Here is a 17,272-nt window from a genome sequence, read left to right on the forward strand (position 1 = left end):
ATTAAGTGTTTCAAGGTCAGGGGACCGTTAGTTAGCTCAAATAGCATATCAGACCGTTAAAATGTCCATCGTGTGTTTTGAAATCTGTCTTCCATTTGTCCCTTGCCCAAACAGGCCTTAGATTGGAAATTTGTCCCTTTACCCAGCTCCTGGAGAAATCATGGCTCCTCAGGACAACCTGGGAGTGGGTGGTTCCAACCTCTGTGTGGGGTGCGTGGTTTTCCGACTAAGCTTCACTGAGAGCCAGCATGTCTCGATTTCACAGGATGAGTGAAGTCTAGGAGGCGCTGAACTTCTTGAGGACTTCCAACTTCGCCCCATTTATCAATGGCTTCCACCTTATTTGGATCAATCATAACATCTTCTGGGGAGAGGATGTACCCCCAAAACTCTGTGGAGAGTTGGCTGGAGGTTCCGCTTTTCCAATTCTGCGTTGAAACCATGCAGCCGAAACCTCTCCAGGTTCGGATGTGCTGCGCGTGCTGTTCTGGGTTCTCCAAAAAGAGACGTATGTCACCCCAATAGATGACACTGTCCCCAAATACATCACTGATTAAGTGTTTCAAGGTCAGGGGACCGTTAGTTAGCTCAAATACAATATCAGACCGTTAAAATGTCCATCGTGTGTTTTGAAATCTGTCTTCCATTTGTCCCTTGCCCAAACGAGCCTTAGATTGGAAATTTGTCCCTTTACCAAGCTCCTGGAGAAATCATGGCTCCTCAGGACAACCTGGGAGTGGGTGGTTCCAACCTCTGTGTGGGGTGCGTGATTTTCCGTTTAAGCTTCACTGAGAGCCAGCATGTCTCGATTTCACAGGATGAGTGAAGTCTAGGAAGCGCTGGACTTCTTGAGGACTTCCAATTTCGCCCCATTTATCAATGGATTCCTCCTTATTTGGATCAATCATAACATCTTCTGGGGAGAGGATGTACCCTCAAAACTCTGTGGAGAGTTGGCTGGAGGTTCCGCTTTTCCAATTCTGCGTTGAAACCATGCAGCCGAAACCTCTCCAGGTTCGGATGTGCTGCGCGTGCTGCTCTGGGTTCTCCAAAAAGAGACGTATGTCACCCCAATAGATGACACTGTCCCCAAATACATCACTGATAAAGTGTTTCAAGATCAGGGACCGTTAGTTAACTCAAATAGCATATCAGACCCTTAAAATGTCCATTGTGTGTTTTGAAATCTGTCCTCCATTTGTCCCTTGCCCAAACGAGCCTTAGATTGGAAATTTGTCCCTTTACCCAGCTCCTGGAGAAATCATGGCTCCTCAGGACAACCTGGGAGTGGGTGGTTCCAACCTCTGTGTGGGGTGCGTGGTTTTCCGACTAAGCTTCACTGAGAGCCAGCATGTCTCGATTTCACAGGATGAGTGAAGTCTAGGAAGCGCTGCACTTCTTGAGGACTTCCAACTTCGCCCCATTTATCAATGGCTTCCACCTTATTTGGATCAATCATAACATTTTCTGGGGAGAGGATGTACCCCCAAAACTCTGTGGAGAGTTGGCTGGAGGTTCCGCTTTTCCAATTCTGCGTTGAAACCATGCAACCGAAACCTCTCCAGGTTCGGATGTGCTGCGCGTGCTGCTCTGGGTTCTCCAAAAAGAGACGTATGTCACCCCAATAGATGACACTGTCCCCAAATACATCACTGATTAAGTGTTTCAAGGTCAGGGGACCGTTAGTTAGCTCAAATAGCATATCAGACCGTTAAAATGTCCATCGTGTGTTTTGAAATCTGTCTTCCATTTGTCCCTTGCCCAAACAGGCCTTAGATTGGAAATTTGTCCCTTTACCCAGCTCCTGGAGAAATCATGGCTCCTCAGGACAACCTGGGAGTGGGTGGTTCCAACCTCTGTGTGGGGTGCGTGGTTTTCCGTTTAAGCTTCACTGAGAGCCAGCATGTCTCGATTTCACAGGATGAGTGAAGTCTAGGAAGCGCTGGACTTCTTGAGGACCTCCAACTTTGCCCCATTTATCAATGGCTTCCTCCTTATTTGGATCAATCATAACATCTTCTGGGGAGAGGATGTACCCTCAAAACTCTGTGGAGGGTTGGCTGGAGGTTCCGCTTTTCCAATTCGGCGTTGAAACCATGCAGCCGAAACCTCTCCAGGTTCGGATGTGCTGCGCGTGCTGCTCTGGGTTCTCCAAAAAGAGACATATGTCACCCCAATAGATGACAGTGTCCCCAAATACATCACTGATTAAGTGTTTCAAGGTCAGGGGACCGTTAGTTAGCTCAAATAGCATATCAGACCGTTAAAGTGTCCATCGTCTGTTTTGAAATCTGTCTTCCATTTGTCCCTTGCCTAAACGAGCCTTAGATTGGAAATTTGTCCCTTTACCCAGCTACTGGAGAAATCATGGCTCCTCAGGACAACCTGGGAGTGGGTGGTTCCAACCTCTGTGTGGGGTGCATGGTTTTCCGTTTAAGCTTCACTGAGAGCCAGCATGTCTCGATTTCACAGGATGAGTGAAGTCTAGGAAGCGCTGCACTTCTTGAGGACTTCCAACTTCGCCCCATTTATCAATGGCTTCCACCTTATTTGGATCAATCATAACATCTTCTGGGGAGAGGATGTACCCCCAAAACTCTGTGGAGAGTTGGCTGGAGGTTCCACTTTTCCAATTCTGCGTTGAAACCATGCAGCCGAAACCTCTCCAGGTTCGGATGTGCTGCGCGTGCTGCTCTGGGTTCTCCAAAAAGAGACGTATGTCACCCCAATAGATGACAGTGTCCCCAAATACATCACTGATTAAGTGTTTCAAGGTCAGGGGACCGTTAGTTAGCTCAAATAGCATATCAGACCGTTAAAGTGTCCATCGTCTGTTTTGAAATCTGTCTTCCATTTGTCCCTTGCCCAAACGAGCCTTAGATTGGAAATTTGTCCCTTTACCCAGCTCCTGGAGAAATCATGGCTCCTCAGGACAACCTGGGAGTGGGTGGTTCCAACCTCTGTGTGGGGTGCATGGTTTTCCGTTTAAGCTTCACTGAGAGCCAGCATGTCTCGATTTCACAGGATGAGTGAAGTCTAGGAAGCGCTGCACTTCTTGAGGACTTCCAACTTCGCCCCATTTATCAATGGCTTCCACCTTATTTGGATCAATTATAACATCTTCTGGGGAGAGGATGTACCCCCAAAACTCTGTGGAGAGTTGGCTGGAGGTTCCGCTTTTCCAATTCTGCGTTGAAACCATGCAACCGAAACCTCTCCAGGTTCGGATGTGGTGCGCGTGCTGCTCTGGGTTCTCCAAAAAGAGACGTATGTCACCCCAATAGATGACACTGTCCCCAAATACATCACTGATTAAGTGTTTCAAGGTCAGGGGACCGTTAGTTAGCTCAAATAGCATATCAGAACGTTAAAATGTTGATCATGTGTTTTGAAATCTGTCTTCCATTTGTCCCTTGCCCAAACGAGCCTTAGATTGGAAATTTGTCCCTTTACCCAGCTCCTGGAGAAATCATGGCTCCTCAGGACAACCTGGGAGTGGGTGGTTCCAACCTCTGTGTGGGGTGCGTGGTTTTCCGTTTAAGCTTCACTGAGAGCCAGCATGTCTCGATTTCACAGGATGAGTGAAGTCTAGGAAGCGCTGCACTTTTTGAGTACTTCCAACTTCGCCCCATTTATCAATGGCTTCCTCCTGATTTGGATCAATCATAACATCTTCTGGGGAGAGGATGTACCCCCAAAACTCTGTGGAGAGTTGGCTGGAGGTTCCGCTTTTCCAATTCTGCGTTGAAACCATGCAGCCGAAACCTCTCCAGGTTCGGATGTGCTGCGCGTGCTGTTCTGGGTTCTCCAAAAAGAGACGTATGTCACCCCAATAGATGACACTGTCCCCAAATACATCACTGATTAAGTGTTTCAAGGTCAGGGGACCGTTAGTTAGCTCTAATAGCATATCAGACCGTTAAAATGTCCATCGTGTGTTTTGAAATCTGTCTTCCATTTGTCCCTTGCCCAAACGAGCCTTAGATTGGAAATTTGTCCCTTTACCCACCTCCTGGAGAAATCATGGCTCCTCAGGACAACCTGGGAGTGGGTGGTTCCATCCTCTGTGTGGGGTGCGTGGTTTTCCGACTAAGCTTCACTGAGAGCCAGCATGTCTCGATTTCACAGGATGAGTGAAGTCTAGGAGGCGCTGCACTTCTTGAGGACTTCCAACTTCGCCCCATTTATCAATGGCTTCCACCTTATTTGGATCAATCATAACATCTTCTGGGGAGAGGATGTACCCCCAAAACTCTGTGGAGAGTTGGCTGGAGGTTCCGCTTTTCCAATTCTGAGTTGAAACCATGCAGCCGAAACCTCTCCAGGTTCGGATGTGCTGCGCGTGCTGCTCTGGGTTCTCCAAAAAGAGACGTATGTCACCCCAATAGATGACACTGTCCCCAAATACATCACTGATTAAGTGTTTCAAGGTCAGGGGACCGTTAGTTAGCTCAAATAGCATATCAGACCGTTAAAATGTCCATCGTGTGTTTTGAAATCTGTCTTCCATTTGTCCCTTGCCCAAACGAGCCTTAGATTGGAAATTTGTCCCTTTACCCAGCTCCTGGAGAAATCATGGCTCCTCAGGACAACCTGGGAGTGGGTGGTTCCAACCTCTGTGTGGGGTGCGTGGTTTTCCGTTTAAGCTTCACTGAGAGCCAGCATGTCTCGATTTCACAGGATGAGTGAAGTCTAGGAAGCGCTGGACTTCTTGAGGACTTCCAACTTTGCCCCATTTATCAATGGCTTCCTCCTTATTTGGATCAATCATAACATTTTCTGGGGAGAGGATGTACCCTCAAAACTCTGTGGAGAGTTGGCTGGAGGTTCCGCTTTTCCAATTCTGCGTTGAAACCATGCAGCCGAAACCTCTCCAGGTTCGGATGTGCTGCGCGTGCTGCTCTGGGTTCTCCAAAAAGAGACGTATGTCACCCCAATAGATGACACTGTCCCCAAATACATCACTGATTAAGTGTTTCAAGGTCAGGGGACCGTTAGTTAGCTCAAATACAATATCAGACCGTTAAAATGTCCATCGTGTGTTTTGAAAGCTGTCTTCCATTTGTCCCTTGCCCAAACGAGCCTTAGATTGGAAATTTGTCCCTTTACCCAGCTCCTGGAGAAATCATGGCTCCTCAGGACAACCTGGGAGTGGGTGGTTCCAACCTCTGTGTGGGGTGCGTGGTTTTCCGTCTAAGCTTCACTGAGAGCCAGCATGTCTCGATTTCACAGGATGAGTGAAGTCTAGGAAGCGCTGCACTTCTTGAGGACTTCCAACTTCGCCCCATTTATCAATGGCTTCCACCTTATTTGGATCAATCATAACATCTTCTGGGGAGAGGATGTACCCCCAAAACTCTGTGGAGAGTTGGCTGGAGGTTCCGCTTTTCCAATTCTGCGTTGAAACCATGCAGCCGAAACCTCTCCAGGTTCGGATGTGTTGCGCGTGCTGCTCTGGGTTCTCCAAAAAGAGACGTATGTCACCCCAATAGATGACACTGTCCCCAAATACATCACTGATTAAGTGTCTCAAGGTCAGGGGACCGTTAGTTAGTTCAAATAGCATATCAGACCATTAAAATGTCCATCGTGTGTTTTGAAATCTGTCTTCCATTTGTCCCTTGCCCAAACGAGCCTTAGATTGGAAATTTGTCCCTTTACCCAGCTCCTGGAGAAATCATGGCTCCTCAGGACAACCTGGGAGTGGGTGGTTCCAACCTCTGTGTGGGGTTCGTGGTTTTCCGACTAAGCTTCACTGAGAGCCAGCATGTCTCGATTTCACAGGATGAGTGAAGTCTAGGAGGCGCTGCACTTCTTGAGGACTTCCAACTTCGCCCCATTTATCAATGGCTTCCACCTTATTTGGATCAATCATAACATCTTCTGGGGAGAGGATGTACCCCCAAAGCTCTGTGGAGAGTTGGCTGGAGGTTCCGCTTTTCCAATTCTGCGTTGAAACCATGCAGCCGAAACCTCTCCAGGTTCGGATGTGCTGCGCGTGCTGCTCTGGGTTCTCCAAAAAGAGACGTATGTCACCCCAATAGATGACACTGTCCCCAAATACATCACTGATTAAGTGTTTCAAGGTCAGGGGACCGTTAGTTAGCTCAAATAGCATATCAGACCGTTAAAATGTCCATCGTGTGTTTTGAAATCTGTCTTCCATTTGTCCCTTGCCCAAACGAGCCTTAGATTGGAAATTTGTCCCTTTACCCAGCTCCTGGAGAAATCATGGCTCCTCAGGACAACCTGGGAGTGGGTGGTTCCAACCTCTGTGTGGGGTGCGTGGTTTTCCGACTAAGCTTCACTGAGAGCCAGCATGTCTCGATTTCACAGGATGAGTGAAGTCTAGGAAGCGCTGCACTTCTTGAGGACTTCCAACTTCGCCCCATTTATCAATGGCTTCCACCTTATTTGGATCAATCATAACATCTTCTGGGGAGAGGATGTACCCCCAAAGCTCTGTGGAGAGTTGGCTGGAGGTTCCGCTTTTCCAATTCTGTGTTGAAACCATGCAGCCGAAACCTCTCCAGGTTCGGATGTGCTGCGCGTGCTGCTCTGGGTTCTCCAAAAAGAGACGTATGTCACCCCAATAGATGACACTGTCCCCAAATACATCACTGATTAAGTGTTTCAAGGTCAGGGGACCGTTAGTTAGCTCAAATAGCATATCAGACCGTTAAAATGTCCATCGTGTGTTTTGAAATCTGTCTTCCATTTGTCCCTTGCCCAAACGAGCCTTAGATTGGAAATTTGTCCCTTTACCCAGCTCCTGGAGAAATCATGGCTCCTCGGGACAACCTGGGAGTGGGTGGTTCCAACCTCTGTGTGGGGTGCGTGGTTTTCCGTTTAAGCTTCACTGAGAGCCAGCATGTCTCGATTTCACAGGATGAGTGAAGTCTAGGAAGCGCTGGACTTCTTGAGGACTTCCAACTTTGCCCCATTTATCAATGGCTTCCTCCTTATTTGGATCAATCATAACATCTTCTGGGGAGAGGATGTACCCTCAAAACTCTGTGGAGGGTTGGCTGGAGGTTCCGCTTTTCCAATTCGGCGTTGAAACCATGCAGCCGAAACCTCTCCAGGTTCGGATGTGCTGCGCGTGCTGCTCTGGGTTCTCCAAAAAGAGACGTATGTCACCCCAATAGATGACACTGTCCCCAAATACATCACTGATTAAGTGTTTCAAGGTCAGGGGACCGTTAGTTAGCTCAAATACAATATCAGACCGTTAAAATGTCCATCGTGTGTTTTGAAAGCTGTCTTCCATTTGTCCCTTGCCCAAACGAGCCTTAGATTGGAAATTTGTCCCTTTACCCAGCTCCTGGAGAAATCATGGCTCCTCAGGACAACCTGGGAGTGGGTGGTTCCAACCTCTGTGTGGGGTGCGTGGTTTTCCGTCTAAGCTTCACTGAGAGCCAGCATGTCTCGATTTCACAGGATGAGTGAAGTCTAGGAAGCGCTGCACTTCTTGAGGACTTCCAACTTCGCCCCATTTATCAATGGCTTCCACCTTATTTGGATCAATCATAACATCTTCTGGGGAGAGGATGTACCCCCAAAACTCTGTGGAGAGTTGGCTGGAGGTTCCGCTTTTCCAATTCTGCGTTGAAACCATGCAGCCGAAACCTCTCCAGGTTCGGATGTGTTGCGCGTGCTGCTCTGGGTTCTCCAAAATGAGACGTATCTCGCCACAATAGATGACACTGTCCCCAAATACATCACTGATTAAGTGTTTCAAGGTCAGGGGACCGTTAGTTAGCTCAAATAGCATATCAGACCGTTAAAATGTCCATCGTGTCTTTTGAAATCTGTCTTCCATTTGTCCCTTGCCCAAACGAGCCTTAGATTGGAAATTTGTCCCTTTACCAAGCTCCTGGAGAAATCATGGCTCCTCAGGACATCCTGGGAGTGGGTGGTTCCAACCTCTGTGTGGGGTGCGTGGTTTTCCGTTTAAGCTTCACTGAGAGCCAGCATGTCTCGATTTCACAGGATGAGTGAAGTCTAGGAAGCGCTGGACTTCTTGAGGACTTCCAACTTCGCCCCATTTATCAATGGCTTCCTCCTTATTTGGATCAATCATAACATCTTCTGGGGAGAGGATGTACCCTCAAAACGCTGTGGAGAGTTGGCTGGAGGTTCCGCTTTTCAAATTCTGCGTTGAAACCATGCAGCCGAAACCTCTCCAGGTTCGGATGTGCTGCGCGTGCTGCTCTGGGTTCTCCAAAAAGAGACGTATGTCACCCCAATAGATGACAGTGTCCCCAAATACATCACTGATTAAGTGTTTCAAGGTCAGGGGACCGTTAGTTAGCTCAAATAGCATATCAGACCGTTAAAGTGTCCATCGTCTGTTTTGAAATCTGTCTTCCATTTGTCCCTTGCCCAAACGAGCCTTAGATTGGAAATTTGTCCCTTTACCCAGCTCCTGGAGAAATCATGGCTCCTCAGGACAACCTGGGAGTCGGTGGTTCCAACCTCTTTGTGGGGTGCATGGTTTTCCGTTTAAGCTTCACTGAGAGCCAGCATGTCTCGATTTCACAGGATGAGTGAAGTCTAGGAAGCGCTGCACTTCTTGAGGACTTCCAACTTCGCCCCATTTATCAATGGCTTCCACCTTATTTGGATCAATTATAACATCTTCTGGGGAGAGGATGTACCCCCAAAACTCTGTGGAGAGTTGGCTGGAGGTTCCGCTTTTCCAATTCTGCGTTGAAACCATGCAGCGAAACCTCTCCAGGTTCGGATGTGCTGCGCGTGCTGCTCTGGGTTCTCCAAAAAGAGACGTATGTCACCCCAATAGATGACACTGTCCCCAAATACATCACTGATTAAGTGTTTCAAGGTCAGGGGACCGTTAGTTAGCTCAAATAGCATATCAGACCGTTAAAATGTCCATCATGTGTTTTGAAATCTGTCTTCCATTTGTCCCTTGCCCAAACGAGCCTTAGATTGGAAATTTGTCCCTTTACCCAGCTCCTGGAGAAATCATGGCTCCTCAGGACAACCTGGGAGTGGGTGGTTCCAACCTCTGTGTGGGGTGCGTGGTTTTCCGTTTAAGCTTCACTGAGAGCCAGCATGTCTCGATTTCACAGGATGAGTGAAGTCTAGGAAGCGCTGCACTTTTTGAGTACTTCCAACTTCGCCCCATTTATCAATGGCTTCCTCCTGATTTGGATCAATCATAACATCTTCTGGGGAGAGGATGTACCCCCAAAACTCTGTGGAGAGTTGGCTGGAGGTTCCGCTTTTCCAATTCTGCGTTGAAACCATGCAGCCGAAACCTCTCCAGGTTCGGATGTGCTGCGCGTGCTGTACTGGGTTCTCCAAAAAGAGACGTATGTCACCCCAATAGATGACACTGTCCCCAAATACATCACTGATTAAGTGTTTCAAGGTCAGGGGACCGTTAGTTAGCTCAAATAGCATATCAGACCATTAAAATGTCCATCGTGTGTTTTGAAATCTGTCTTCCATTTGTCCCTTGCCCAAACGAGCCTTAGATTGGAAATTTGTCCCTTTACCCAGCTCCTGGAGAAATCATGGCTCCTCAGGACAACCTGGGAGTGGGTGGTTCCAACCTCTGTGTGGGGTGCGTGGTTTTCCGACTAAGCTTCACTGAGAGCCAGCATGTCTCGATTTCACAGGATGAGTGAAGTCTAGGAGGCGCTGAACTTCTTGAGGACTTCCAACTTCGCCCCATTTATCAATGGCTTCCACCTTATTTGGATCAATCATAACATCTTCTGGGGAGAGGATGTACCCCCAAAACTCTGTGGAGAGTTGGCTGGAGGTTCCGCTTTTCCAATTCTGCGTTGAAACCATGCAGCGAAACCTCTCCAGGTTCGGATGTGCTGCGTGTGCTGCTCTGGGTTCTCCTAAAAGAGACGTATGTCACCCCAATAGATGACACTGTCCCCAAATACATCACTGATTAAGTGTTTCAAGGTCAGGGGACCGTTAGTTAGCTCAAATAGCATATCAGACCGTTAAAATGTCCATCGTGTGTTTTGAAATCTGTCTTCCATTTGTCCCTTGCCCAAACGAGCCTTAGATTGGAAATTTGTCCCTTTACCCAGCTCCTGGAGAAATCATGGCTCCTCAGGACAACCTGGGAGTGGGTGGTTCCAACCTCTGTGTGGGGTGCGTGGTTTTCCGTTTAAGCTTCACTGAGAGCCAGCATGTCTCGATTTCACAGGATGAGTGAAGTCTAGGAGGCGCTGCACTTCTTGAGGACTTCCAACTTCGCCCCATTTATCAATGGCTTCCACCTTATTTGGATCAATCATAACATCTTCTGGGGAGAGGATGTACCCCCAAAACTCTGTGGAGAGTTGGCTGGAGGTTCCGCTTTTCCAATTCTGCGTTGAAACCATGCAACCGAAAGCTCTCCAGGTTCGGATGTGCTGCGTGTGCTGCTCTGGGTTCTCCTAAAAGAGACGTATGTCACCCCAATAGATGACACTGTCCCCAAATACATCACTGAGTAAGTGTTTCAAGGTCAGGGGACCGTTAGTTAGCTCAAATAGCATATCAGACCGTTAAAATGTCCATCGTGTGTTTTGAAATCTGTCTTCCATTTGTCCCTTGCCCAAACGAGCCTTAGATTGGAAATTTGTCCCTTTACCCAGCTCCTGGAGAAATCATGGCTCCTCAGGACAACCTGGGAGTGGGTGGTTCCAACCTCTGTGTGGGGTGCGTGGTTTTCCGACTAAGCTTCACTGAGAGCCAGCATGTCTCGATTTCACAGGATGAGTGAAGTCTAGGAAGCACTGCACTTCTTGAGGACTTCCAACTTCGCCCCATTTATCAATGGCTTCCACCTTATTTGGATCAATCATAACATCTTCTGGGGAGAGGATGTACCCCCAAAACTCTATGGAGAGTTGGCTGGAGGTTCCGCTTTTCCAATTCTGCGTTGAAACCATGCAGCCGAAACCTCTCCAGGTTCGGATGTGCTGCGTGTGCTGCTCTGGGTTCTCCTAAAAGAGACGTATGTCACCCCAATAGATGACACTGTCCCCAAATACATCACTGATTAAGTGTTTCAAGGTCAGGGGACCGTTAGTTAGCTCAAATAGCATATCAGACCGTTACAATGTCCATCATGTGTTTTGAAATCTGTCTTCCATTTGTCCCTTGCCCAAACGAGCCTTAGATTGGAAATTTGTCCCTTTACCCAGCTCCTGGAGAAATCATGGCTCCTCAGGACAACCTGGGAGTGGGTGGTTCCAACCTCTGTGTGGGGTGCGTGGTTTTCCGTTTAAGCTTCACTGAGAGCCAGCATGTCTCGATTTCACAGGATGAGTGAAGTCTAGGAGGCGCTGCACTTCTTGAGGACTTCCAACTTCGCCCCATTTATCAATGGCTTCCACCTTATTTGGATCAATCATAACATCTTCTGGGGAGAGGATGTACCCCCAAAACTCTGTGGAGAGTTGGCTGGAGGTTCCGCTTTTCCAATTCTGCGTTGAAACCATGCAACCGAAACCTCTCCAGGTTCGGATGTGCTGCGCGTGCTGCTCTGGGTTCTCCTAAAAGAGACGTATGTCACCCCAATAGATGACACTGTCCCCAAATACATCACTGAGTAAGTGTTTCAAGGTCAGGGGACCGTTAGTTAGCTCAAATAGCATATCAGACCGTTAAAATGTCCATCGTGTGTTTTGAAATCTGTCTTCCATTTGTCCCTTGCCCAATCGAGCCTTAGATTGGAAATTTGTCCCTTTACCCAGCTCCTGGAGAAATCATGGCTCCTCAGGACAACCTGGGAGTGGGTGGTTCCAACCTCTGTGTGGGGTGCGTGGTTTTCCGACTAAGCTTCACTGAGAGCCAGCATGTCTCGATTTCACAGGATGAGTGAAGTCTAGGAAGCACTGCACTTCTTGAGGACTTCCAACTTCGCCCCATTTATCAATGGCTTCCACCTTATTTGGATCAATCATAACATCTTCTGGGGAGAGGATGTACCCCCAAAACTCTATGGAGAGTTGGCTGGAGGTTCCGCTTTTCCAATTCTGCGTTGAAACCATGCAGCCGAAACCTCTCCAGGTTCGGATGTGCTGCGTGTGCTGCTCTGGGTTCTCCAAAAAGAGACGTATGTCACTCCAATAGATGACACTGTCCCCAAATACATCACTGATTAAGTGTTTCAAGGTCAGGGGACCGTTAGTTAGCTCAAATAGCATATCAGACCGTTAAAATGTCCATCGTGTGTTTTGAAATCTGTCTTCCATTTGTCCCTTGCCCGAACGAGCCTTAGATTGGAAATCCTTGCAGAGGAAGTTTGATGAAACCCTTTGGAGATTTCCTGTGAGCCAACAATTGTGGGATTCACAACAGAGGGTAATGGTTTCAAATGATCACTTTGTTCAGGAGCTGATTGTCTAAAGAGAGGCGTAGCAGAGTCCCACATTTCTTCTTCCGCAAAAGGGCCTGCTCTTAGGACCCGTTCTCATGACTGTACGCAGGGAGATCCACTAATTCTGGCCCCAACAATGCGTAAATACAGGGAAAAGCAGCTTTCAGCCAAGGTGGTATGGCAACAGGGCAGTCATAGTCCCAGTCCAGAGGTAACGAGTCCACATTTCTTTCCACGGTATACATGTAATCTTGGTATTTATCAGGAACGCCACCATCAATCAAACCCTAACCCCTCCCCTTGACCCTCCCAAGCCCTACCCGTTGCCCCCTTATTCCCTCCCACCTGTCACCGGAAGTCCCGCCCCATGGGGGGTTTTAACTCCGGGGTCAAGGTGGCCACATGACTGGAAGCAAGGTGTGTCATGTGACCCCTCTAAGAACTCCTCCCACCACTCTCTACCAATCAGGATGGGTTTCATCCCAGAAGAATCACCCTGAGAGGAGATTTGACCAGTCAGGGTGAGTTCTGAGGTGGGGTGACCCATCCAGAAGTGGGTCGTGTGACCCCTCTAAGAACTCCTCCGACCGCCATCTACCAATTAGGATGGGTTTGACCCGATAGGACTACCCTAAGAGGAGATTTTGACCAATCAGGGCGAGTTCTGGGGCAGGGTGACCCATCCGGAAGTGGGCCGTATGACCCCACTAAGAACTCCTCCCAAGGCCCTCTGCCAATCAGAGTGCAGCACCATTACCCCATAAGTCCCAGCACCGGACAGATGAGGCCATCTCTTACCAAGGACACATGGTTTAGAAATTGTGGAAAGGCTGCTGAGAGGAAACCTGGACTCCTTCACCACCCCCGTGAGAACTTCAGACTCTGTCTTCGCCCCGAGGGTCTTTGACCATCCGCGGAGAAAGCGCTACATCAGCGACAGTCCCGAGCAGGAGGAGGGAGCGACTGAGGGGAGCCCTTTGGCCCAGCCATTGATGGATAAACCGGAACCGGAACCCCAAACCCAACTGCTTGTGAGACAGCCCAACGAGCATGGTGGCCTCTCTTTGTCCACCCGCTTAGAGGTGGAATGCGATTGAGGCTCAGGGGTGTCACCGGTGGAGAAGGTGAACAGAAAAGACGTCACACAGGTAAATGAATGATTAAGAAGCAATCGCCGTCTAGAAAGGCATCATTGAGCTGTTGATTTTCATAACAGAAACAGTGTAAGCAGCCCACTGCTTGTTTTTAGATTTACACAACCCCCGGTTCCTTACCCATTAAGAAGCAATAATGGGTAAGGAACCGGGGGTTGTGTAAATCTAAAAACAAGCAGTGGGCTGCTTACACTGTTTCTGTTATGAAAATCAACAGCTCAATGATGCCTTTCTAGACGGCCTAGAAACCCTGGACAGCGTTGCATCAAGCAGGGAAGATAACCGGGCCCACCTTGGTTTTGCTCAACACCGATACAAGTTGTTGGAGAGGACTCTGAGGATGATGGCCATGAGGTGTTTCAGAGGAGGCTTGGCATAGAACTAACTGAGCCAGTGCCACATCGTGAGCGTAAAAAAGTCACGTGGACTATTGTATGTGTTGCTGTTTATGCTGCCCTTAAGCACTGCCTGAGGGAAAAGCTTTGTAAAGAATGCAAGGGACGTGTCATAGATATCAACTGCAAGCTCCGGGGCCTATGTGCTGAGCTGGGGTTGGAAAGCTGATTAAACACCGTTATTGCCAGAGGTTCTGCTGTGCAATGTCTGTGCCTAAGCCAAGAACATTTAGCGCAAGGGGGAACCTTGTTCAATGCTGTGCAATTGAGTGGAGCCCCTGACTGTGTTTTAAAGAAAATAACCTGCTTACAGCTGGGGTGGAAAAATTGCAGGCACCTTCTGGTTCATTTTCTTTAAAACACAGTCAGGGTCTCCACTCACTTGCACAGCATTTCTCCAGTTATGGCAATCATGTGAACAAGGACGTGTGCATCACGAATTGTGGGTTTTTGCTATAAAACCTGTTGAAAAATCTCTATTCAGGGGGATGACAGTTTGCTGCCCTCCCCCCCCCCGGCATGCTCGTAATAAAGGGGCCTCGGGTGATTCTGATCCAAACACAACGCGGGGTCGTTTTTCCACGACACGGCGTGATATTGGCCGTCTAGTCTGCACAAAAAGTTACAGATCCCTGCTTAAGGAAAAGACTATTTGTAAGAAATCTAAAAGGATTCAGCTAGAGAATGGTGAGGGGACAAACACACGATAGAAAACTTGGTAGCTGTAAATTAAAAATAAAAAACCCTATTGAAAAGAGCTTTGTGACTATCTGTGTTTCTGTTCGAAGGCCTTTGGCCCTTAAGTGAGCTAGAAGTGTTAATGAAGCGTCTTGGTTTGGTTTCAAGGAGCTGTATGTCTTTTCAATCAAAAATCAATTGTGTGTGAGAACCTAGTGCTTGTGGGTTTTGTGTGTAAAAGTGACCCATTTAGAGCAAAAAGCTGAAATGTATGTTGTGGGTGGGGGGAAAATCCTAAGAAATGTGCTTACAGTAAAACAAACAGGCTGTTCAGACCTGTGTTTGTGTACAATAGAGTTGACTTATCCTGTTGAACTGGGTGGGTTTAACCCCCCCCCCCCCACTGAATAGACAGGGTGACTGCGATTACTTACCCTTGCTGCCATAGGGTTAAATTTGATGGGGGTGGGTGGGGGTGGGATGGTGAGTTCTGATTAATATGAAATGAAATAAAACCTCAGGAATTCACAGATGCCATTGGACAGTTTCAATATAACTGTTGGAGTTGGCAGAACTCAATTAGACAGTTTCAATATGACCCCAGGAGTTGGTGGAATACTATTGGACAGATTAAATATGGCCCTGGAGTTGGTTGAATGCTCTGGGTCATTCTTTCTAGAAAACACCTCCACCCCAAACTTTAAGCATGAAAGAAACGTGTTTAAAAAAAAAAAAACCCAAGCCCCAAGACATTCATTGATCTCTGCAAAGGCCCCCCCCGCTTGGAAATGGGGACTGTTCAATACTCTAAGAAGCCCCCACAGAAACATTTATTTTAACTTATAGAAAAAAGGAAAAAAGAAAAAAAAAAGCCCTGTTGTGCAGACAGCTTGGTTCCCCCATCCCAGATCACCACAGGGGGTGCTGCAGGAGGGGTGCCTAAAGTCCTTCAGGATCTATTAGTTCAGAGCTGTGGGGATTAAATTAACCTGCTAGCTACTCTGCTGAAGTCTGTTTGAAACAATGGGCTAAAATGGTATAAAAACCTCAGGTCTGTTGGAGACTGTCCTTTTCAACAGAAACTTTCTTGAAAGGCTGCTGGATGGCAGACAGAGGTACAGCTGGCTGGCTTGAACTCTGAAACTATATATTGTATAATGCCACTCCTTGCCCAGGCTGTTTTAGGAAAATAATGGTGCCTATCTTCATTGCAGCGTCATCTGCTTAGCATGGACCCAGTAACTTTAAGCTGCAGTTCACCACCAGGCCAAGGTAAAAAACATTTTAACTATAGTTGTGCTTAATATTGTTTTAAAAAACTGTAGGTATTGCACAGTTTGTATAGGGATTTGGTGGTAATAGTAACTAACATTTTTGTTTGTTCTTTAACCTGAAGGCCCAAACACACATGGGGGGAACGGGACAAGCATGTGCCTGCAACACATGATCCCTTAGTGAAAGGGAACTTTTTTGCAACTGACTTTTAAATGCATGAGGGGGTGGGGGTTATTGAACAATATATGGAGGCAAACTTGGTTTGGTGTGTTTCTAAAGCTGCTAATTTGTGTGTGAGAGGGGTCTGGGCAAGGCATAGATGTAGGGTTTTAAAAGTACTTGGTTTGTTTCAAACCAACAGGGTTTTTTTCCTGTGCAAAATGTGGTTTAAAATGGATTTTAAAAGCAGTTTGGTTTTTATTCTGCAAATTGAGATGTATTTTAAAAAAATGTTTTTGAGGTTTTTGTTGTTGTTTGTGGTTTGTTGTTTTTTGTTTTATGTTTTAAGTGGTAGAAATAAACTCAAAACCCGTGTTTCTAGTACAGCCTGAACTGGATGATTTGGTTTAAAGCGCTGACTTTTTAAACAGAAAACCCCCCTAATGAATATTTAGTTTTGAAGTTTACAAGACGGTTTCCTGTGTTTTATAATAATGCTGTTTGCTCCACAGTACGGTGGAAACATGAGAGATCCTTAGAGCAGAGGGAAAACAAGCTCAGAAGAAAAGGGAACGAGACAGCTGAAAGGGAAAATTCACCAGCATCAGTGACTGATGGATGGATGAAGCCCGGTAAATATATTTTGCTTATTGGTTGGGTTGTTCTGTGAGGTTTTGTATTTGAAGTGAATACATGGGTGTGGGGGCGAAAGTTGGTAAAGTTCAGTTTTGTAAAATGGTTCCCCCCACCCCCCATAGGCCTGGGCAACTTTTCTGACAATGCTTAGTCAGCGCTACAAGGACACCTCCTCCAGAACCACCAAAGAACCAGGAATCTGCTTGTAGACCTTTAACAACGCAAAACAGCACAAGAGTGCAGATGAAGCACCCGGGCAGTCCAGACCTCATATCCGTCAAACCCAAGGGCAAAACAAGACTCTGGTAAACAACAACCACAACTGCAGTTCCTCAGCGGCCACTGCCACAGCAAACCCTGAGTAAACACCCACATTCACAAACCCGGAGCATGCGCTCGAGGGGCTCTGAACATGCGCAGAACCACACACATTCACAACCCCAGAGCATGCGCTCGAGGGGCTCTGAACGTGCACAGAACCACACACATTCACAACCCCAGAGCATGTGCTCTAGGGGTTGTGAATAAAACACCAAGGACTGACAAACCATTCTCCCAAAACCATAAGCTCGTCACCGCTCCCCTATATTCTAGTATTTGGGAACAGTTTGATG

The 17,272-nt window shown here is 47.5% G+C and overlaps 1 long non-coding RNA gene across 1 annotated transcript in view; it reads left to right on the top strand.

Annotated features, from left to right (window-relative positions):
* Positions 1-16,573, top strand: part of LOC120404689 — a 33,816-nt gene extending 17,243 nt beyond the window's left edge. The window contains exons 3-4 of the long non-coding RNA XR_005598118.1: positions 15,803-15,860; positions 16,535-16,573. This is a non-coding gene — a long non-coding RNA (uncharacterized LOC120404689). The remainder of the gene's footprint in view (positions 1-15,802; positions 15,861-16,534) is intronic.
* Positions 16,574-17,272: the final 699 nt, after the last annotated feature.

The sequence above is a fragment of the Mauremys reevesii genome, linkage group 4 (genome assembly GCF_016161935.1).
Source record: "Mauremys reevesii isolate NIE-2019 linkage group 4, ASM1616193v1, whole genome shotgun sequence".
In the NCBI taxonomy this organism is placed as follows: domain Eukaryota; kingdom Metazoa; phylum Chordata; order Testudines; family Geoemydidae; genus Mauremys; species Mauremys reevesii.